Source organism: Neopelma chrysocephalum, unplaced genomic scaffold, assembly GCF_003984885.1.
Source record: "Neopelma chrysocephalum unplaced genomic scaffold, ASM398488v2 Primary Assembly neopelma1_23b, whole genome shotgun sequence".
Classification (NCBI taxonomy): Eukaryota; Metazoa; Chordata; class Aves; order Passeriformes; family Pipridae; genus Neopelma; species Neopelma chrysocephalum.
The window spans coordinates 4,028,811-4,043,548 of record NW_020897692.1 but is presented as its reverse complement, the minus strand read 5'-3'; the positions used below and the strand labels follow the sequence as shown (position 1 = coordinate 4,043,548).

The 14,738-nt window shown below is 37.3% G+C and overlaps 1 non-coding gene across 1 annotated transcript; it reads left to right on the top strand.

The window, feature by feature from the left end:
* Positions 1-14,329: 14,329 nt before the first annotated feature.
* TRNAE-CUC lies at positions 14,330-14,401 on the top strand. The gene has a single exon. It is a non-coding gene; the product is annotated as a tRNA-Glu (tRNA).
* Positions 14,402-14,738: the final 337 nt, after the last annotated feature.

The following is a 14,738-nucleotide window of genomic DNA, read 5'->3' as shown; positions in this document are numbered from 1 at the left end:
TTTATCCTATAACACCTGCAATTCCTCTGTTCTTCTTTCTGAGAACTCATTTTACAATCCTGATCTCCAATATTGTGGATATGTCTTTTCCATTCTACTATACTTTTTACTTCCCCTGTTGAGGACACCAACATTGTAAGTGCTACACTTCATCTACTTATGTCCTTAACCACACATTCAGATATCTTAAAGACTTTACCATACAAATGTCATTGATATCCCAGAAATTTCATAAGCTCAGTCATTGAAAAAGCAATGTAGGACACTGTTGTCATTCTGAAAATGTTACTATAGCAGTTGTGTAGTACAACAAGACTAATTTGTGTAATGTCTCCTTGAACTTTTAGTACATGCTGGATGATTTGAAATCCTTACCCTGTCAGGAAGGAGTAAGGTCCTTCAGATATCCTACAGAGAAAAAGGATGTTTATGGGAGGAGCATCCCTGGATCTTTAAAAGTCCAAGGAATCACTTACCTACATATTCTTAAGGTTAGTCCTAGTTATGAGAGAAAAAGGGAAAGAAAAAAAAAGTGAACATTGCCAACATTTAAATGACCAAAATGATGGTAAAAATGCCCCTACATTCCTTTTCTAGGGGATTTTGTTGTTTACTCAGCACAAATCTAGTTATTGGTTGATAATGGCTCATCTTGTTATTTAAGTGTTTGAAGGAGTCATCTCCAAAGAAGTATACGAACCATGTATGAAACCAGTTTTAACAGGTTTAAGTATGGTAAAAAAAAAATTATAACCTATTTGGATAGGACAGAAAAGAAGAGTTATACGGTCTTTGATTTGGCTAATTTATGAAGTATGTAATTTTGTTATTGTTCACCAGGCAAGTCTGCTAAAAATCTAAGATATTACCTTGCAAAATGAATATACAAATACTATGTTTTGTACGTTATATAGCTCCTGGCAGTAACTGAACCCCAACAATCTGAACACTAATCTCTTCTGAGCACAGATTTCCTGTATTTTCCTCATTATTTATTTATATTTCCAAATAGACCAGATACTGCTAAGGATGTGGTTTAATAACTCTGGCTCATATTGCTGAGCTATTAGTGCTCTTGTAGAGAGCAGCTTTTGGCATGAATTGTGCTGTGTCAACCCACCGGAGCACTTAACAAAGGTTGGTAAATGAGAAGTTTGAGAAGGGAAGGAGAACAGTTAGCAGGTGTCATGCATTTGCAGAACTGCACTTGTTACATTGAACATGTAATCTGAGAAGGATATTGGTTTAAAACAGCAGAGAAGAATGAAAAGATTATGATATATGGCACAATTATTTTTCTTGGTATTTGTTTCACAGATCCTGGCATTCTGGCATCATATTTGCCCGTTTATAGGAAGGGCAGAGCAGTTCCTCCACACAAGTGCATCCTTAATTAGCTTCTCTGATCTCTCTAAAAAGGGAACGTGGATTCTTTCCAAGATTAATAACTGTGCATCTGTTAGTATAACAGTGAGGCAGATTTGTGATCGATAGACCTACACATGTATCTGAAGAGATCAGTGGCTCTGAATGAATCTAATCATGTAATTACAAAAATTAGGTCATTCTACAAGTCATTTGTGTCTCTCTATTTTGATGGCGTTTGATTCTACTATGATATTTTAAATACTTAAAGTATGTCCCTTCCCTTCCAAGGGACTTTCTCCAACACAATTTCTTAAGAAGAAAAGACAAATACTGAAAGATCAGTCATGAATCATGACTTCCTTGAGCTGAACAATTGCAAAGAAATTGCAGAGTATTAATGAAATTTTGAAATTATCTATTCTGTTTGATAGGAAGATTGCCTTGAGAATGGCTCCATCATAATTTCTGGATTGACTTACTTCCCTTCCTCCACTTATTCACCAATAGCAGTACTGGAGTTTCTACACAGATTTATAACAGTGAAAACAATAATGACAAATGTTTCTGATATATTTTGAGTTTTCTTTATTGTGACAGCATCTAAAAACAAGAGGAAAAATGTCCCTAGTCAAATTAAATTAAAAATCCCTAATTAATAGCATAGGACATGGAGGAGAACTTTGACCAAACAGTACTCAGTAGATCAAAAGCAGGTTCTCCTTTTACCTCTTTGGAAGCTCTTCAAATTGTAGAACATTTTTAGTGCAGACCATGTTGATTATATTTTTTGTTTGGCTCTCAAATACTGGTAATACAAACACAGAAAAGGAAGAAACAGTGTAAAGTGTACATTTTAACAGCAATTTCTCCACCAACATTAACTTTAAAAACTGACCAGAAGGTTTGTTCTCCTCTATTTGACACTATGGTCTCTATGTAGATAAAATTGCAGCTGAAGTACATTGCCTGAGAAACAACTGCAGAAAACTTCACAGCCAACTCACACCTCATCTACCATTTGGTATGAATAATTTCTTTCTTGCAGAGGAGAGGAAAGGGAGTTCAATAAAATGAGGTTTTGTCCTAATTCTATAGGAATTAACTACTTGTTTAATTGGAAGAGAGAACAAAAGATGCTCGTAGATCTCAGTTCCTCCACAGCAAAATACCAGTTGTTGTCACCAGCCTTCAAAAGCTTTAGATCTTTTTTCACTCTGTTAGGAATCTGAAAACACCTCTCCAACCTCACATTCATGTAGTAAAAACCATGTACCAATATGGGCAAGCAATAGGTGTTTTCCTTCTGAGACTTTCAGGTTTCGTGAAAAAAATTTTCATCACCTTATTTTGCACAGAAGTAATTATATTTTTCAGTTAATGAATGCAAGATAAGCTGCATATGGACATGAATTCTGATGTTCCTTGTGAGTTATTTTGTCCATGGGAGAGTGTAAATTTAGACTCAAATGAATGTGCTATGTCACTAACAATGACTTACCTGCTTGCAAGAAAAAATGATTATTCAAAGGAGGTGAAGAACAGGTCTAATTGAGCATTCCAAAGATGTTATCATTAAGTAATAGTATTGAGATAGAGATATTTGTCAAATTAGAAAAAGGCATACATAAGGCCAGGGTCAATGCGATAACTAAAGTTGAATTATAAGGGAATTGTTTGGGGTTTTCCCCAGTACTATACAGGGAGGCTTCACAGTAAAGTCCAATCTTTATAATCTTTCCACAACGTGAGAAATTTTTTTTCTGACAACTCTACTGATATTTTGTGTCTTGATAAAACCTTAAGTACTTTCAATAACAATAAGCATTGGTTTTTGGACCCTTTGTGGTGGCCTGCTTATAACCTATAACCACAGTTCTTCAGAGCAGTGTATCAGTTTTCCTGGTTTTGAGGAAGAATCGTGATGAGAGTGAAGTTTCATCACTTCTCCCTGAGGACCTGGCTCCTTTTCTGAAATGTAAGTTATAATGCTTCACATGTTGTCCCTGGCATGACCTTTTCTAAGCAAAATGTGAAGATCTTCAATACGATAGCAGTTTTCTACCTACTGAAATTGCAGTAGAGAAGACATGAAAATTATTTCACTTGTCACAGAAATCATATAGAGAGATTCTCTTTGCCAGTAGTAGATTTAGATTTGTAAGCATGTGAGCAACTGCAGCTGAATTTCCCCAGTCTGCTCTGGAACTAGAGGTCGGCATGTGCTACATGATATAGCGGAAACCTACCAAAGTAACTATAGTGACTTATTTTTTACTTAATACCTACAGCTTGTAATCTCCTTCTTCATTGTTTTTTGCAAAACAGTATCCCTGCACAACTTTATGAATAGAGGAATGATCTCTCTTTCTGATTCTCATCTGGGAGGAGTTAATTTTTTTTGCTCTTCCCACCTCATCATTTTGTCAATGAGCCATTAAAACGCCATGCAAGAGCTTGAAGGTAGAAGTGCTCTAAATTATGTATTTCTAGTGCAGCACAGCTGCCTGGGAGATATGAGCTTGATTTCACATCCAAATCTCATATTCCTGCACATTTAAACAGAAAACCCATGAATAGTAACTGGTAATTAATAACCCTCTGCAAGTTGTCATCTCCCTCAATCCCTGAGAGAGATATTGCTTCCCCTGTCAGCACAATAGAAATTACAAGGAAATAACAATGCAGTTTTGATGGTACTATCTTTGGTGTCCTGTTCCTTAACAGCAAGTTACTGCTTGAAGTCTAAGAAAAAGCTCTGATCAGCAAATTAGTTAATGTGTCCTCCCCCTTACCTTGTTAGGACCCCCCCAATGGGGTCTGATGAAGTACTATAGAAGAAAACTTTACATATTTTTCCCCAAGGAAGCAGATTTTATGGATCATATATGAACGAAAGTCCAGGTTTTTATCTGTCTCATTGATCTGTCCATTCTTAAATTACAGTATTAGATGTTGGTCCCACAGCTCCAGTGGCTGTAGTATTCTGCCACTATGCAATTAGGTTATCATGGGAGAAACTGTATTCCAGAATATGAATTAGGCCTGGAATAGACCCAATACTTCCTGGTCCTCTGGAACGGAAAAGTCAAATCTGAAAATATGCCAATGCCTGTCCTGCTTTCCTGAAGACCACAAAATCCAAAGGAAAGCTTGAACTGGTATTTCTAGTTGACTAACAAACAGTTTGCGACTTTGAATGATTATTCTTCATAAACAGATATAAACACATTTGAATATTTTAACCAGCTTATTACTTTCTTTTTTTAAAGAAAACAAAAAACTTTGCCGTACATAGAGAAATTGTTACATATATCAGGTTTTATACATATATATTTATTCTGGTGTATACAGATCACAGGATGCTGGTTTATATTATTATTAGGCACATTCTTACTGTACTGTCCACCCCACTACTGAATTGTCAATAGATTTCTCTGCTGAATGCTTTGAGCCATATACAACTGGGATTTCATATGTATACAGGACTCTGTGAATACACAGTGAATTGCAGATTTTGGAATTTAAGAAGAGAGTCATGAAATTATGGGAAATATTTAATGAAAAACTAACTTTTTAAGAACCATATTATGCCCACAGTATTTTACGGGTTTTTTTGTGAAAATGGTGTTTTGAGTATGAAAATACATTATGCTATAACATTTTGAACAATTCTGACTGTGAAAAGAGTATGAGTAGAACAGATGATCCTAAATTTAGCAATAACATAGATTTTTGGTGAACCCTGGAGCAAAGAAAAAGAGCGTACCTTTAAGAATATTTATCACTTCTGTCTCATTTTTCATTACAAGGTATCAAAGTGCTTTATAAACATCAATTAAATCACATTTGTTTACTCACCTACTTCAAATGAGTAAACTGAAGTTCAGAGAGATTAAAAGGTTTCTCTATAATAAAATAGTAAATCAACGGAAGAGCTGAAAATAGAATTGAAGGGTTTGCATGAGAAGCCTGTATTATGCAAAATTTTCATATTGTAATAATAAATGTCTCAAATATCAAGGAGATTGTTTTTATACATATAGAATTGGATCTGATCTAGTGAAAACAACATTTACATTCAAGTGGGAACAAAATTTATCTTTGTAATGGAAGTATTCCAATCACGTTTGGGACTGTTTTCCAGTAATAACATGGCTGTTTGTGGGTGAAAATAGGTTCTTGAAAATTGCTTGTACATCAAAGAACAAGTGAGAATGTGTGTGTTTGTATATCAGTATCCATGTATGTGTATACCAACATGTTTACATTTACATATACATATAGCCAATAAAATAATGTTATTAAAGCTACAAATGCTAGAAGAACAATGGGACTGAATTAGTTACCAAATATTGATAATTTTCATGCAAAACTGCACAAACTCAAACCAGCAAATTTAATCCAGTTCTAATCCCGACTATGAACTCAGAGACAGAACCAATAAATTGCATTATTAACTGAAAATTTATTGCATTTTTCAGACACATGAGCAGTTGTTTTATAATATCTATTATTCCTTTTTAGAATGAGCATTATTTCTGCAAGTAGTGGCAAGTAATGGCCAAAGTTAAAACAATGAGAAATATTTAGGATATTTATTGTCTTCTATACTGACAACAGCAAGATCCACTGAAACCTTTGGTGAACCTAAAACTAAGGTTTCAGCATTTCCCAGCATTTCACAAAGTTCATGATGCTTTTGTTCTTGTAGATTTATTTGGCTGTATTGTATCTGGCACTAATTGGTGAGCAACTAACAACACAGTGGTGACTGCATGATGCTGTCTCTGCTCTCACTGTGAGTTGGGCAAGAATTCGTATTTTATATTCGTAACAATTTGACTAGTGGCAGAAAAATCTGCTAAACTTGTCACAGACTGACAACAACAAAAGTAATATTCATCGAGGAATATTTTTGTCTTGTTAGTTTTGGAAAGTTATCTGTTAAGTTAGATATGTAAAGCACATGTCTTGGTGACTGCGTGGGCTTATCTCATTGAGGCCTCCTAGCATCAGCTCAGCACCCAAGTGTCAATGGCCTTAGCTGCAGATACTGGGTAAGGATTTCACTGTGTTGCATTGCAATCTCCCTTACACCTTGTCATTTCTATCTTTCACACATTTTGCTTGTTTCATAGTTCAGTAAAATTTCATCTTCCCAGGCAACTGCCAGCTGCAGCTGCAATATGGCTGGCACCTTCACCCTGATCTCACTACAGTCAGTGAAAAGTTTCTCATTGATTTCATCAAGAACTGGACCAAGGTTTTGTGTGGAACAAAGCTCATTCAAAACTATAGTCTGTAATACTCCTAGTGAATTCCTCCGCCATACTCTTGGCCAGATAGCAAGCTTAAAATCAAATTCCTGCTTGCCAAACAGCTGAACACAAGCCACTTCTGATCCACCTGCAAAACTCAGCAAAAGTCAGTAAAATTGCACTATCAGGATACGAGAATGAACAGATGTGTCGTTTTTTTTGGTTTTGTTTCTCTTTGCAATTGCCTGCAAGTCTTTGCCTATTTAATCAATATTACTATAAGTTATTTGATAATATCCAGAGGAAAAGGCTGATGTATTCAGACTTCTCAGGTGAGCCTTTTTCTACACAAGGCAGGAAATTTATTTATACATACTGTAGTGGTATGTAGTGTATAATACTTCTGTGACAGTTCTTCCATTTGCAAAGTATAAGGAAGTAACTTTCTTTATTAGAAAGTATTCAGAATTCTCATTCTGAAATCTATTATTTCTTTCATTCATGTGGGTGGAATTCATCTCATCTAGCCTTCAACCACCTACAAGGTTAGCCACATCACCTAGGGTTCATCTATAGCTATGAGAAAGAAAAGCAACTAATCCAATTCTAAACAAGCAGCTCAAGTAAGTGGAATGACTCCCTCTCTAATGAATCTTGTATTTCTGTATTAATTATAGTACCTAAATAATTAATTTAGTTAGACATATACATTCTCTGTCCCACTATTAATTTTTTCTTAAAAAGATAAATAACACCTATTCTAACGACAAACTTTAATAAATCTCTGAATACATAAATTTATGTATATGCCTAAAAGTATACAAAAAGTCAAATGTATAATACAAAACATATATAGATGCACAAATTCGTACAAATGCACATATTAATAGATTTATATACATAAATACACCTATTACAAACATACCTCTTGTGTCTACATACATGTGATGAAGTTTTTTAGATGTCTTCCTACAGTCAGTCATTCTGTTTCCCTAAATATCAAAACATAATCTAGTCATATCTCCGTGTGGCCTTCAAGGTATCTCATTAAGAAAATTACATCAATAATTAAGAAATAATGTGTCCAATCTGAACTTGTTTCTTTTTATTTGCTCTTCTTTAAGAAAAAAAATCTAACAAAAACAAATCAACCCACATTTAATGCAGTTGTTTGTTTGTCACTGCATTGTATTAAAAAATAAAATCTTAGATTTCCTTTCAAATATCCATTATTCAGTACATCTAAGAAATAATTAGTTGCTTCTTTTTGTAGTGAATTTTACAGCTAAAGCATCATTTTGATGACAATTTTTATGACTATGTTTTTAAACAGTCATAATAAGGTCTTAAAATTCACCTTTTGTTGAAAAAGTTCCCATGAGAGTGAAAGAAATAGCTAATTAGTAGGATGATAGAGAGAGACAGTAAATGCACTGTAAGATAGGAGTCAGCTTTCAAATTAATGTTAATTTTGTACCAGAGAAAAATGATTCAACTTAAAATTATTTTATTCAGTTATGTATATGAGTTAGTTTTGAATCCAACAAATCAAAAAGATGCTGAGACTGCAGTTAATATCTCCTATAAATGTATTTAAATTAAAAGTCTTGCATCTATTTTTACTTGTGTTTTTCCTCCAGATAAATGCTATCCTTTTAAGAGATTGTTATCATTACCAGTAATTGTTAACAATAATATTGTTAATACTAATTAACAAAAATGCTGCTACACACAGAGAACAAATAGGCATAGCTAAAAATGCAGGCGAGGTGCTTGTTAGGAAACGGATCAAACAAGCTTAATTATGACCCCCAGACAAAGGGACTGCCATTAAGCCATTAAATTATCACAGATAAGACAGACCCTCAGTCACTGTCTGATAATAAATCACAGCTAACAACAGCAAGGAAATCAGAGCTTGAACTGCTAATCCTTCTGAGGTTTGTGATGAGCACCAGTTCCCCTACTGTTTTGCATCTATTTATATTGCACTTCGAACCCCCAAATGGCCTCTGCTTATCTGCAGCTCTAGATAATTTATGCCTATTGGTGTGTCACCTCACAGCAGAGGCTGTTATCAGGAAAGAGGAGTTTTAGGAAATCTGATCCCTTGAAATGCTAATCCTCTGGAGATTACTGCACATAAACGAGTTTTCTGCCATGATTTACTTTTGTTTATTGGTAGCAGAGATTAGCACTTTAGGATTGCCACTTCAAACAGCTGCTTAGTTTGGGAACAAAGTGATCATCTAATGTGCAGGATTTTCACATATGAAGTTGTCCTGAGTCTAGCAGTCAAAGGCAAGATAGTAATTTTTATTTATATGTCATCTCTTAAAAAGATTTGTAAATATTTTTGCTACATGAAAGGCTGATCTTAAATGCCTCATGCCTTAGACTCTAATCCAGAAAAACATCTACATTTCTGTGTAATTTTAATCCTGTGGGTCATCATATAGTAACTTTGATGGGATATTCTTGTCGTTATAGTCTGTGCGTACTTAAGCTCTTTTCTGGATCAGGTCCCAGCAATGAGATGTTCTCTGGTTTCATTCAGCTATAATGGGTACTCTCCATGCTGAAATGGTACTGATGAGAAAGGATATATGAGTAGGAATTTTATTTAAAAGCTTTTCCCCTATCGTAATGGTGTTGAATTGCTAAGAAATCTTATCTTTTAGCATTTGATGGGGTTATTTTGTTGGTAGCTAAATGTCATGCTTTTTCATTACTAAATGAATAACTACCAAAACCATCAAATTCAAACATGCCTATGAGTGTAGTATAATGAAAGCTTGAACTGCGGGCTGAAAATACACGGACTAAACACATAGTTGCTAAAAGTTTTCAATTTCCTTTTTTGTTGTTGCACTCAAGTTCAATAGTCAGACAGGATGAGATCACACCAAGTGACATGACTGATTACTAATTAGCCAAGTGTTCTGATGGTAGCTGTTGGTGGCAGCTACTGAGATACAGTACTATGTGTCAGAGAGATAAGGAGACACAAGAAATTAAATTGACCTTGAGATTTCATTACATTTAATGTCACTTAATGGCACCTGATATTTTAATCCTGGTTACATTCACCCCACCAACTCCATTCCCCCTGGTAATCATGATAAAAAAAAATAAAAAATGAGAGTTTCAGAACTTTTGCACTGGTTTTTCCTAGGGGTATACTTCAGTATAAAATGTGTATGAGGGCAGGAAGTGGAGAAAGTAGTGCCCCTATTTTCAAGGGTGACAGAAGGATTATTTAATTATTTTAAATTACACATTGTAAAATTTTGAGGTTATTTCTTAGGTCCCTTGTGGGAATGCAATTAGTCGGTAGTTCTCTTAACCTTGTCCAAAAGCATGGAAGTGAGGAGGTGGAAAATAAAGATATTATCAAAATGAAAGCAAAAGATGGACACACAGGCAAGCAAGAATGCGGTTACATCTCTCAGTGCTTGTTTTTGTCGGATTTCAGAAAATTATATCTTTATACACATGAAGGTTCCTGTGAAATTTTGATTCAGATATCACACAAAGGCAAAGTCTTCCTTAAAAAGTTGTTTAATTCTTAATATGTCTTTAGTTCCTGAGTAGAGAGACAAAGATAAGACCTTTTGACAGGACTCTGTACATCTATTTGTGCATGTGTGCTTGAACATCCACGTGCACCCATGGGTAGATAGAGAAAATTTCTGGTAAACTTAGAGGAAGACCTTTTTATGTTTTTTATCCAATAATTTTTTCTAGTTCTGCATAAGGAATTATGCACAGGTTTGGTGATAATTAGAATGTGATGACACAAATGTCCAAATCCTTCATTTTCTATTCAGGCATCAAAATGAATATGACATTTTTGATAACTGTACAGATAAAATGCAATTCTGAATGGACTAATGTGAAAATTTCTACATTTTTATTTGGCAGAGATATACAATATTAATATGTTGCACTAGCTTTAAACCTAATTTGTTTCATCTACAAAAGTCTGCACTTCATTTTCCATGAGCCTTGCCTATTGTTTCTATAAGTCAGAAGTTGAAGTTATAATTTAAACCATGTTTTCAACAGACATTAGAAAACACTAAAGCATGAAGTTTTCAGAAAGAATGTGTTCCATATATTGTTACATATTAATTGGCAAATTCTTGACAATTTGAATAAATATAAATATAATAAGAAAATTGTAGATCTTGAACTGCCTAAAGAAATTTCTGCTGGCTCCAGTTATCAATACCTACTACAGTAGGGTTTGAGATATTCTTGTCCAAATTAGTATTAATTATGATTGACAACAGTGCATCTTCTCTTAAGTTTCACTTACTTAGCTGAAATATTTAATGAAGCATATAACCAACTCCTTGCATTTATTAGAAAACCTGCTTCCAAACTGACCATCTCAATTCGTTTTCCTTGATATTTTAGCTTTGATTACAGTTGCTGTCCACTGGTTAAAAGTTCATTTGTAATATTAATTTGGAGAGAATTCCCTGCCTACTCATCTACACCAATGCATGCAGGATGAGCAACAAACAGGAAGAGCTGGAAGCCATGGTGCAGCAGGGAAACTATGGCATAATTGCTATAACAGAAACATAGTTGGATGAACCGCATAACTTGACTTCTGGAATGGTTAGCAACAATCTCTTCAGAAGGGATAAGCAAGCAGGAGTAGTCCTGTATTTTAGGGAGTGTTTCGATTGTCTAGAGTTTAATGATGGTGATGATAGGCTTGAGTGTTTATGAGTAAGAGCCAGAGGAAAGGCCAACAAGGAAGATGTCATGGTGGGAATCTGTTAGAGACCACACAACCAGGATGAAGAGGTGGACAAACTATACTATAAGTAGCTGGGAGAACTCTCATATTTGCTGGTTGTAGTTCTCATGAGGGACTTCAATTTACCAGATAACTACTGGAAATATAACACAACAGAGGAGACAGTCTAGGAGGTTCCTAGAGTACTTTCCTAATGCAACTTCTGAGGGATCCAACTAAGGAATGCCCCACTGGACCTGTTGTTTGCAAAAAGAGCAGAACTTGAGGAGTAGTGTGATGGTTGGAGGCCGTCTTGGGCACAGCAATCATGAAATGATAGAGTTTTCAGTTCTTGCAGAAATAAGGAGTGGGGTCATGGGCACAGGAGCAGGCAATTCCCAAATGTCAGAAGTCAAGCAGGCAGTTTGGCTGAGCAGGAATCTTTTCCTTGGAAATAATGCAAAAAAGGAAGGTGCGTGCCCAGTGGAAGCAAGGTCAAGCAACACAGAAAGAATACAGAAATAGTGCTTGCCTCTCTAGGGACAAAATCTGTGTGGCCAAAGCTCAACTGGAGTTGAAGCTGCCAGAAATATGGACAATAAAAAAAGTTTTTTAAAAAATATTAATGACAATAGACAGTATAGAAATATCATCAGTCTGTTACAGGATGACGATGGTCACCTCACAAACAGGGACAGAGACAAGGTAGAGATGTTTAACATTTCTTTGCCTCAGTCTTCAACACGGATGATGGACCAAGGAGATCTCAGTGCCCTGAGCTAGAGGACTGTGACTGTGAGAATGATTAATGCCCAGTCGACCCTGAAATTATGTGGGATCTGCTGTTCCAGCTGGATCCCTACAAGTCTATGGAGCCTGATGGAATTTATCCAAGAATCCTCAAAGAGCTGGCTGATGTCATTGCAAAGCCTCTCTCAATGATTTTTGAATGGTCTTGGGAATCTGGAGAGGTCTCAGCTGATGGGAAGCTGGCAAATATTGCCCCGATTTTCAAGAAGGGCAAGAAGGAGGGCCCTGGAAACTACAGGCCTGTCACTCTCTCTCTTCAGTGCCTGGTAAAGTTACGGAGAAGATTATTCTGGGAAGTATTGAAAAACACTTGAAAGACAGGGCTGTCATTGGTCCCAATCAGTACGGCTTCATGAGAGGAAAGTCTACTTATCCAACCTGATTTCCTTTTATGACAAGATAACCCACCTAGTTCATCAAGGGAAGCTAGTTGATGTAATTTTTTGGATTTCAGTAAAGCTTTCAATACTGTCTCTCACAGGATCCTTCTGTTCAAAATGTCCAGCACACAGCTGGATAGACACATTGTGCAGTGGGTGAGCAATTCGCTCATGGGTCAGGGACAGAGGGTAATAGTGAATTACCCTCAACAACATCAACATCAGAGTGGTGACCTGTCACTAGTGGGATTCCACAGGGAATCTTAGGCCCTGTGCTCTTCAACATCTTCATAAATTACTTGAATGCAGGACTCGAAGGGATACTAAGCAAGTTAGCAGAGGACGTAAAGGTAGGGAGACCCTGTAGGGAGACCTCGACAAATTAGGGGACTGAGCAATCACCAACCATATGAAGTCCAACAAGGGAAAGTGCTGGATTCTGCACCTGGGATGGGGCAACCCTGAATGTACATACAGATGGGGGAATGAGGTGCTGGAAAGCAGTGCCATGGAAAGGGACCTGGGGGTCCTGCCCGATGGCAAGTTGAATCTGAGTCAGCAGTGCCCTGGCAGCCAGGAGGGTCAACCATGTCCTGGGGGGCATCAGCATCACCAGCTGGTTGAGTGAGGGGATTGTCCCGCTCTGCTCTTCACTGGGGCAGCCTCGGCTTGAATATTGTGTGCAGTTTTTGTCACCACAAAGATATTAAGCTTAATTAGAAAGTGTCCAAAGGAGGACAACAAAGGTAGTGAAGGGCTTTGAGGGGAAGCCATATAAGGAGTGGCTGAGGTCACTTGTCTGTTCAGCCTTGAGAAGAAGAGGCTGAGGGGAGATCTCATTGCAGTCTACAATATAAAATACTTTCTATAAATACATTAGCTACAAAAAGGGGGATAAGGAGAATTTCTATCCTTTATTGAATGTGTGAGGGAGTACAGTGACAAAGGATGAGTACGGGTCTGAGGTAATGCCTCAGTCTTAATAATAGTAATAATTACAACTTTAATAACTATTAAAACATTAAAAAAATAATGATAATGCCTTCTTTGCCTCAGTCTTTAATAGTAAGACCAGTTGTTCTCTTGGTACCCAGCCCTCTGAACTGAAAGACATGTATGGGAGCAGAATGAAGCCCCCATAATCCAAGGCAAAATTTTCAGTGACCTTCTACCCAATTTAGGTGCACACAAGCCCATGGGGTCTAGATAGGATCCACCTGAGTGTACTGAGGGAGCCGGCAGAAGAGCTTACTGAGCTGCTTTCCATCATTTTTCAACAGTGCTGGCTCACCAGGGAAGTCCCAAATGACTGGAGATTAACAAATGTGACGCCCAGCTACAAGAAGGGTCAAAAGAAGGACTTTTGGGGGGTACTACAGGCCCATCAGCCTGACCTTGGTGCTGGGGAAGGTCATGGGTCAGATTGTCTTGAGTGCCATCACTCTGCACATGCAAGACAACCAGGAGATCAGGCTCAGTCAGCACAGGTTTGTAAAGGCAGGTCCTGCTTGACCAACCTGATTTCTTTTTATGACAAGGTGACCTACTTAGTAGAGGAGGGAAAGGCTGTGGATTGTGCCTACCTTGACTTTATTAAAACCTTTGACAAAATTTCCCACAGCATTTTCTGGGAGAAACTAGCTGCTCATGGTGTAGACAGGTGTTTGCAGGGTAAAAAATATCTGGATGGCTGGACCCAGAAAGTGATGGTGAATGGAGTTAAGTTCTATTGGCAGCCAGTCACTAGTGGCAGCCTGGGCCCCCTGGTGGTCTAGTGGTTAGGATGCGGCGCTCTCACCGCCGAGGCCCGGGTTCGATCCCCGGTCAGGGAATTCCCCCCAGCAGATGGAGCTCGTCAGCCCTGTAAGGGCATCCATCTATGAGAAGGTCACTCTAAACAAAACCTACGTCCTGAGGACCTCACTGCCATTGTACAAGCTCGCTTGGCCCTGGCAGATGAACCTTAGGATTAAAGGGTGGGCTCAGTTCAGCGCACGCTGTGTCTCACCTAAAAAATCCATTGCGCAGGCTTGAAAAGTAAAACACCTTTCCCAAAATCTTCGTTCGCGAAGACTGGCCATACACTAGTGGCAGCCAGTCACCAGAGCTCAGTGTTGAGGCCTGTTCTGTTTAATCTTTATTAATGATCTGGATGAGGAAATCAGGTGT